General features: G+C 39.1%; 1 protein-coding gene across 4 annotated transcripts in view; it reads right to left on the bottom strand.

The window, feature by feature from the left end:
• The window catches only part of GABRB2 (gamma-aminobutyric acid type A receptor subunit beta2), a 164,833-nt gene that overhangs the window by 75,575 nt on the left and 79,120 nt on the right, over nucleotides 1-10,138 (bottom strand). The window lies entirely within an intron of this gene.

The following is a 10,138-nucleotide window of genomic DNA, read 5'->3' as shown; positions in this document are numbered from 1 at the left end:
AACAACAACAACAAAAAGCCCAGCACAAACAAATATCCAAAAAGAACACAGCAACAAAACGCCAAAAAGCAATTAGCAGGGTAGAGATTTAATCAAACCAAAACAGTAGTTTTGAATAACATATTTAATTTTAGCAGCTTGTTCACTGTCATCCACAATGCATATCTATCGGAATAAAATAAGAAATCTTTCCTTTCCTCTCTTCATACCTCTCGTATTTTTATCTTGACTTTTCTCACCTTTGGAAAAAATAGAAATAGTTCTCTCTCTCATCTTCAAAATTATTTAAATCAACAAACCTACCTTTTGATAATTTTTAATGGCAGGAATTCATGGTGAATAGCTAAAAAATTACTAATGCAAGAACGTGCAAGGATTACCAACTTTGAATACTCTAAAATTCAAGACATATGACCTATACCTTTTTAGACGGAGAAGAAAACAACAATTCATTACAGCTGCTAGGAATACTTGAAACAGACATACARCCTCTTCCCCAGAGCAAAGTTACTTCAATTTTCTTAAAAGGATTAAAAATATTTTTAAATAGTCTGGACCAATGCATAAAATATAAAATGGTATGTGGCATAATATAACCTTGAGAGCAAACAATGAAAAATGAAAGCTCTTAAAAAACAACACTGTGACTCAATGCATTACAGTCATTAGGGATGATAACTGAATACAGTGCTCTCAGAGAAACCCTGTACAAAATGAAACACATTACAGAACCATCTAGTACATTAAWTTTTTTACTTCCTTTTAATGAAACAGAAACCCTGTGATATTTCATTTTATGACTCTTAACAATGCAAATGACTCTTCAGCATCCTATTTTATGATGTGTATTTTGGATGTAGACTGATTATGCAGTGCTAGGAAAAAAAACCCACAAAACAACAAAAAAAAAAAAAATCAAACCCCCAACAACCTGCAAGCCTAAAGCAAAGCTGCACTAAACTGACTAAATAAAGCATTATGAAGTAGCCCCAAAGAAAATTTGATTTGATATGTCAAACCCAGCATAGTCTGCAAACAAATATGCCCCACAAGTAACTTGCAGGGAGAGTAAAGTTTGCTGTCAATAACTTCAGATAACTTTTATTGCGGAGGACAGGGAGGCTCCGTGACATAAACTACAGCTGGAAACTGGCACGGCTCCTTTCTCCTATCAAAGTGCGAGAAAGCTTCAGAAAACACTCTGTAAGTGATACAGAGAATACATCCCTAGCAGATAATATTCCAGTAGCACTAATGCTTCTTATTTTTCAGTGCTACTTAGGACACACTTAGGAAGAGCAACAGGTCTCGCTCTTCCTAAAAGTCCACTRGGATTTGGAGGGGAAAAATATAAAAAATAATAAAAAAATAAAATCAAACCGCATCTTATAGATAGCTGTGACACCTCCAGGGAGGAAGGTGCGGCCCCRAGGGCGCGGAGGGCAACACCACGGACCCTCTCCAGCCGTACCACTGGTGTACCTGGAGGCACCTCCGACCCTCTGGGATCGGCCCGGGACCAGCCCGGAGAGCTTCCCAAGCAAACTATAGCTGTGCCTGGCYGCGACTCTCCGTTGCAGCCTGCGTCAGCACCGCGACCCGGAGTCGCTCGCTGCCTTTCCTCTGGATTAGTTACAGAAACCACGTAGCCGTACCCACCGCATGCTTCTGCTTCCAGGARCCCCCCCGCTGTGCCACCACGGGGAGCCGCAGCGGCAGCCCGCCGACCCAGCTGCAGACGCACGCAAGTCCGCGGACAGAGCCGAACCGCGACAAAACGCTCTCCTGCACGATCACGTCGGTCTGACAGAGACGTGGTCAAGGTTGTTAGACCACCAGACCTACTTCTAATTTAAAATACATATCCTGCTAATTTTAGAATTCATAGAATTCTTTTGCTTCTCTTTACTCAAAAAAAAAGTAAAGTTCCCCCTTGCGATTATGGGTTAAGAGATGACTTTACCAAAGAATAGTGACATTTCCATAACTCTGTTGTTAAAAACTGAACATTCAGCTTCTCTCTGCCGTAATCTTTCAACCATAAACTACACACAGTTTCTCAGCGTAGTCTTATAGGAAAAACAAAACAAAAAACTGAGTAATTTTATCAAAGCCTCACTTTGAGACAAAATTATATTCTCAGGCTGTAGAGAATCTGCAGTATGATCCAACTCCAGTTTTTGGCTTTCATGAACATTGCAACCTAGGCACCAGCTTAGCTCATTTATTACTCCTTTTGGAACCAGCTATTTAAAGACATTTAAATATTTTGCCCCTGGTTCTGCCTTGCACATTTAGGTATTATTCTTATGGAAGCACTAACTGTATTTGTTAAGGCTAGAAGGCTTGATCACAAAATGAATTAAGGATATGATCGGAAGGATACAATTGGAAAGCATTTTCTAGATGCAAACAAGTTAAGAAAGAACTTCTACAGTTGATAAAACATAGGGAGTCAGAACACATATGGAAACTTCGACCTCATGAAGTTTTGTTGTTGTTTATGCAACTGAAAAAAGAAGCATATACAATTTTTTTTTTAGAGGAAACTAGAATGTGTGTCTGCGATCTTTCTTTAGGAGGAACAAGTTCTGCATTTCTCTGCTGAAAGATGGCCTGCTGTGCCATCTGCGTGCCAGCTGGGAAGAGTCAGAGAAAACTGGGGAATTTGGCTGTTATTTCACGGTGGAGGAATTCTGATTCAGACTTTGCTGCAGAATCCCATGCAATGATGCCTGGTTTTCTGCTGTCTCTCTCTKTTCCCATACAGCTCTCTAAACTGTGCTGGATTTAATTAGATAGTATTGCCCATTATCCTCTTACCGATGGAGTCCAACACTCAGCCACACCATCATGCTCATAATTTTAATCCTGGCAGAAAGCACAYATGACTCTACAGTAAAATCTTCTGGTACATCAGCAGCAGCAGCTTTGGACTGAAGTCATTCAGACCTCTCTCTGAACTACTACATTCTCCTCAAAAAGGTAACACCCAAGTAACACAAGGAAACAACTATGCCGGAATAACTGGGCAGGAGGAGCACTTCAGAATTTTACTATTTTATCACTGGGAAAATGTATCCTTATCTTTCAGCTTCTCCCTTTCTAAATAAATAAATAAATAAAGGCAAAACCTTAGGAGYAGAACTATGAAACCTGAAATTGCATGAGCACGAAGGCAGAACGACTCCATGTGCAACAACCAACCTTGGAATAAAGAGTCACTACATCTCCTCCACTAATATGGAATTCACAGTCCTTTAGCTTTATGATTGACAGTGGAAAACAGAGTTTTATTTTCAAATATTTYGCAAAATTTGTTCCTTACTCTGGTTGGAAAGCTTACATGTCCATTCAATGAGCAATTCAACGAGCAATGTCAGCACTGAAATACAGAATGCGTTTATATTGCTACCACTCAAGACACGTTTCATACTTCTAATAAATCACATATACAAAATATCTTCAAAATACGTTCAAAACACATGCCCTCTTCAATAGGAAAAAAATTAATACCAATAAAATTCAAAGAGAAAATTGTTTAATTTAATGGGTTTCAGAACATATGAAACACCTTCCTTACAACCTTTTACAAGGCTTTTTTTGTCCTACAAATTTGAGTTCTTTATAAGCACAAGATTAAAATTGATTCAATCTCTTCAAAAATATCTAGTTTATAATTCTGATATTACATTAAATTTAATGTAGACTCTCTCATATTACAGAAGAGAGTTACAGCTTTCTAAGGAGCCACATGGAATTAGTACCTAAATCTTGGTGCCTGAAATAACTGGAACTTAATTCTAGTGAATATTTTGGACCATATGCATAACCCCATCAATATTTTTATTCCAAGATACAGATAGATAGGTAAGATATGTAAGATAGATAAGATATATAAATAAGATACATGGCTCAATTAAATAACTGAAGGGTTAGGGAAAAAATAGGAATGTGCAATATGCACTACCTCAGTGCAGAGATTCTGYAGTTAATGACAGTGCTAAAAATGTAGAAGTAAGGAGAGTATACACCACCACAGTTAAAATAGTATGTCCCTTGCCACAAGCTACCCTGTTAAAGTCTTTAGACTGCAACAGCCTCAGTAGCACTACGACACTTGTCTATGGGAGAGCCCTGCCTCGCTCCCCTCGGGAAATGCACCACATTTACTGCACGCAAATGTTAAATCACGTGGTGCTTAGAAAACAGTACAACCCTCTCCTTCCCACCCCCAGCAGTCCTGCAGACAACCCTCTCCTTCCCACCCCCAGCAGCCCTGCGGAACCCAACCTCCAGCACAGCTGCTGCCAGCGAGTCCCAGCTGCTCGGGAAGCCGCCTGCGAGGCTGATGCCCACGGTAGCTGCACAACCTGCCACTCCCGCGCCTTCCTCCGCCAGCCAAGGACTTGTGCTCCAGGTGATGAGCTCACACGGAAACTGCACTTGCTTAGTCTATATGGTCTTAATTCACACTTTCTTTGACAGACTCAGTCCTGTAAAACTCCTTCTGCTCACAAAATGCCATCAAGAAGTTAACCAAGTACTTGCCTATTGTGGGAGATGTCTAAGTGGATGATCTGACAGTAAGGTATTTTCTGTGTTCTGGAGAAAGAAAGTTTCACCTGAGTTAAAAATTAATACAAAAGTCAAAATAACCTTGGGTAGAAAAGGCACATTCAGCTTTATGATTGCAGCTTACTTAGTAATTCTTACAGAAGAACTAAGATAAGAGTCCAAAGCTCCTATTCCTCTGGCTTTTSAGAGTCAGAATAAGATTCATTTTCAGAAGGAAATGTCAATAGAAATAATTAAATTTAAGTGGATTCTTCATAAGCAGAATTACTCTCAAAACCAAAAGGAGGGAGAGGAACAATAAGAAACCCTGTAACACAGACCTGAAATTGCCACTTTTTTTTTTCAAGGACCTTTACAAAACAGCAACGACCGCCAAAAATCTGATTCCAATCCTCAAAATTTTAAGGCAAAAGTGAAATGAATTCTGTCTTTAAGTAGAAGTCACAATTTAAAAGTGATCAAACAAGGAGACAGTCAACAGCTAGAATTAAGGGAGAATGGTAAAGCAGAGCACAATAAGAGGCATAGACCGTTACTTACTGCATCGGTTACGATTAGAAATTTCCATCCACAAACGGGAAAGTCATAGTTACATTGCTTCTCTGTGTGACTGCAGGACTTCACTTAACCCTGTACTTTGTAAGCTCCTTTTTCATTAAACAAAGTAGGGTTAGTATTTTACCAAAACAAAACAAAAACAAAACCCACCTCACAAACATACCATTCCTTCCCTCTTTACSCTGATCTTAGAACTTAGCCATAGCTAGGGAGGAAGAACTTAGTCACTCTCTCTCCATCACTCATTACCTTCCTCKCTATAAACAACCCCCAAAACACACCAGAAGCTTTTGTAGTTTGGGGCAAATGACTATGGATGAAACTTAGTATGAAACAGAATGGGAAAGGGAAAAATACCTCCCTCTGAGCTGCTCTGTAACCACAGCACAGCGGGCTAACGGTGGCCTTGCCGAGTAACCACTGCTGCCTAGCACGTTTCTAGTGCCCCACTTRCGTAAACTTTCCACACAGTAACACTCAAGGCTGCTTCAATCTGTGACAGGATCTTAAAACAATTTGGGTGTTTTTTTCTCCTCTCCCTCTGACAGTGACSAAGAGGATGGTCCGTCCGTTCTCCTTCCCCCTAAATAGGTCTAAAGAACAAAGATACTCAGCTCTGGGAAAGAGAGCGTGCTAGGCAGTCCCCAAGAGCACGGGAGCTACGGATGCCCGACGTGGTCTGCGCAGTCCCAGCCCCTACAGCACAGCCACGCCGGCGGGGGCAGCCCTACCGCGGTCCGTGCCCCTTCGAGGGCTCTTGCTGGGTGCAGCTACTCACCGCTAGTAACACTCACAGCTTTCCCTTCTCTGCCACGGAGAGCTCGCCCAGCTAGCAAAAGGTTCTGTAAAATCAGAAATAAAATTCTCTCTTTCTGCTGAAAGCACAGGCCGGAAGGACGGCTTCACATCACCGTAGCTCATTTCTCCACTGTCCCCATCTTTGCTCTCCCTCCCAGCTCTTCTAAGCTTAGCAGAGCGCCCCAAGCCGAAGCGGGAACCAGCCTCCGCCCGCTACCGCACTGCTACTGAACAAGCTCATTAAGCCTGCCGTAATCATTCGGTACAATAAACCAAATATCACTGGAACTGATTATTGTCATAAGATCAGTATCTTGTACTCTGCAAATAAACATTTCAGTTTTGCTCTGTTATTTAGGGAACAGCAGGAGACAATTATCCAGAAACATAATTCCACCCTACTGACATCTTTTTAAATATCACTATAATATCAACTGTCAATAATAACAAAGCAAGAATAAAAACAAGTAATAGAGATCTTAAAAGTTTCAAAGCATCTGAAAGACCACCTTCATACTTTATGCTCTTGCTTTAACACCATCATCATCTAGATACAGCACATTGCTATTAAGGTATCATTTCAATTTTAATTGCACTGCATGGACATTATTTGTAGGTAGCTGATAATGCTTTACTGCCTTGTGGGAATAAACTATTTATTTCTTTTCTTTCCATGACAGATTTTGCAGTGGTATGGTATTCAGCTACTGATAAAATCTGTAATCGTAATCTTGCCTTTTTTTTTTTCCTTTTCCCTTCCCCCTTTTGTTTGTAAGCTTCATGCTTCATGATTTGTGGAGGAGGGCTGGTATTTTTGAAAACACATCCTTCAGGATGCAAATTCTTCCCAAAGCCAAGGRAAAATAGGCACATAATTCCTTTAGTGCTTTTTGGAAGTACTTGCCCTTCTAAATACTGTGGGTCTCAAATATGTTTAAAAAAATCAAAAATATAAAAGCATGATTTAAAAAGACAAAAATTAAGTATCTTTGAAACATTTAGAAAAATTTCATTATTTCAAAACTGAGCATTTCAAAAACACCATTGGTTTTATTTTGKGTTCATATGCCTCATAGTCATCTAAGCAACATAAAAGTACGTAAGTACAGAACTAACATTTTATTTTATATGTGTATATATATTTATTTATATGCACACACATATACATATACTTATAATGTCAGCTCTATACTTACATAACTTAGAGTACACACACATATATAAATAAAAATAAAATAAAATGCACACACACCTCACTGGTCAATTATATTTACTCTGTCAATTTACTTAAGTAGATGTGCATTTATGTCAAACAGGTTTTCAAATCCTATATGCCTAATTGAGTCATTTSCTGGTTTGTGGATGAGAAACAGGTTTATAAACAAAGCTATTTTTCTTGATTTGTGCCTTGAAAAGGGAAATGGTACATATGGCAAGTAGAAAACCATTTTGAAGTACTAAGTAAAAAAGATGCCATGTCTGACATGGAAGGATAACAAAAATGCACACTATGGGCATGTAAATATTAAAAATACATTTATTATTATGTGTCTTTCCATCCTAGAATAATATTTTGGAATTATATAAGAACATTAGGAAAATTTGCTTACTTAGCAACTTTAAGATAAAATAACCAGTAAAACTCTTAAAATTGGCTGGATTTTGTTGAATGATTTAAGGTCTTTATTCCAATTTTTGCTACTGATGTTTTGTACGAAGATAGTATCTATAATGCATAGATGAAGGACAGACAGACTATGTAAAGCATCCAATACATACACAGTAGGAACTAAGCTCAAGTGATATAAAGCTCCATAACTTCACCCTTCACCCGCACCTTGCGTGTCCCCAGCACGTCAGTGGGGCTTCCCCATCCCAGATTGGCAGCCGAATCTGGGGTTGTTTAGCCTGCCAGTCTCTTTGAAAAATCGTGTRTTTACATTGTAGCTACACAGCATATCTAAACAATTATTCCCATATAAATAGTATTTAACTGAGGACAATGAATAAAGATTTGGGGGATGTTTTTAGGCCTAATTCACAGCATACTGGTATCAAATGAAAGATTCCTATTAATGTCAGTTGACTTTAGGTAAGGCGCCTTCTGCAGAGAAAAAGCCCCACAGGTTTAAATATTCACTGTGAGAGTGACGGAGCACTGGCACAGSCTGCCCAGAGAGGTTGTGGAGTCTCCTCCTTTGGAAATATTTGATGCCTGCCTGGATGCAACCCTGTCCAACATGCTCTCGGTGAGGCTGCTGAGCAGGGAGGTTGGACTAGATGATCTCCAGAGGTCCCTTCCAACCTTACCCCATTCTGTGATTCTTTTCTATGATATTAAAAAAGCTAGAGTGGGGAGTTAGGAAAGTAAGAGTATCCTTCCTCATGAATAAATGCTTTAAGCTAGCTCTAAGACTTGAACAAAATATGAACAGTCTTTTCTGTACATTTCATTCTTAAACATTGCTATTTTTCCTACTCAGGCTAATCTGCAAGCAGACATCCACAGAGTACAATTTTTGCAGACAGTTCTAATCATTCTCCCTCTTTTGTTTCCCCTGAGGGATATGTCTTCCTGCCATGATACCTAAGCCCCTARAACAACTTTTTTGGACAATGGAAAAATAAATTGCTTACAACTGCCTCCCCTCACAGTCCAGACGTCTTGCCTGGCCTTGCTCTTCTCATCTGCACTGTTAAACTTATACTCGCAGTATCCTTCATCTCGTATCTGGTCCATTTTAGATATCAAAGACATTTACAATTTTCAAGCTGTACAAGAATTTCATCATTTTCTGCCTGCTTTACCATGCATTGAGTATTACTGTTAACCTCTCAATTTTTGTTTGCAGCAATATTAGCTTGAAAACTGGAAAACACGTTTTCCTTTAGCATTTCCAAATGCATATCTACATTTCAGAGCAATTCAGCTTTAACTAAGGGTGTATCAATGCTTGATGTTATGACAGTAGCATTTGGCTTTCACCATTAATGATGAGTCAAAACTACTCAAATATTTGCAGGAATTTCAGGGACACAGGAATATTTACTTCAGTTAAGAGGCATCTATCCTGTCAAATCCACRGAGTTTCTGAAGGGCTACATCTACTGTTCTGTCAAAGGTGAGATGCTCAGTTATGACCTTTGCCTTCCTCATCTTCATTTCAGTAGGAGCATTTATACCTTTGCTCAAAACAGAAACAGAAATGATAGAAAACGTCTGACACACTAGCTGCATCATACTGGCAAGAAGAACTGAAAGCTTGACAGACTACAAAAACAGGAAACATTGGAAATGTCAATAAATAGAAGTGCTGCATATATAGACTGCTTTTGCAAACATTAGATACTCAGTTGATCTTTTCCTGTATCTGAAATACCTTTTAAATTTCTGTAACAAGATCTCCAAGGCTGGAACAYTAATCCATACACGGAAAAAAAGTATTTCCTCTTAATGCCAATCAATATTTTGCTAGTGAATACATTTCTAATAAATACAATTGATATTTAAGACAAGCTTCAGTAATATTACCATGTTCCCTTTTCTCTTTCTCCCTTTTAATGCTAGCAAGATCCACAGGTTTTTATTGCTAGCTATTTGCACTTACGATCTATAAAGCAATTAGATTTGGAAGATAATTGACTCTGCCCTGCCAAGCAACCTGCAGATGATTCTGCACACAACGTTCTGTTATTCGTTAAGGTATCACCTGACTCAAAAGAGAGAAAGAGAGAAGAGGAGGAGAAGAGTTTGGTTGATTCTCACTGAAATTTAATCCAGTCTCTGCTTTCTATATGCTTACACAGACAGTGGATATCACTTAACACTTGGTATATCCCAACCTGCATTTTACCACTTCATGCTGCAGAGAAAGTTGAGTCAATACATAAGTTAGTTTATATAGAACTTCTTTGCTTTGTATACTTCTTCAAATTTAGTTTAGAATATGTGTCRCCCATTGGTCTCGCTTGCCAATCTATGTTTTGTGAAAAGCAATCTGTGTTGTTTGAGACCTTCTCTTCTCCAAGAAAGAAGTTGTAGCTGGTTCACATCTGAGGTGGATGTGAGTGTAAGAGGCAGCAGAAAAATCAGTCCTACTCTGAGCACAGCAAATGTGCATTTCTGAGAAAAGAAATACTTTCCTATGTTGGACCTGTCCCTGAGCTATTCCCTGTAATACAAATTTATTAAGTGATCAGTCTG

Source organism: Rhea americana, unplaced genomic scaffold (assembly GCF_003343005.1).
Source record: "Rhea americana isolate MKP2758 unplaced genomic scaffold, rheAme1 scaffold_51, whole genome shotgun sequence".
NCBI lineage: Eukaryota > Metazoa > Chordata > Aves > Rheiformes > Rheidae > Rhea > Rhea americana.
This window is presented reverse-complemented; position numbering and strand designations above follow the sequence as displayed.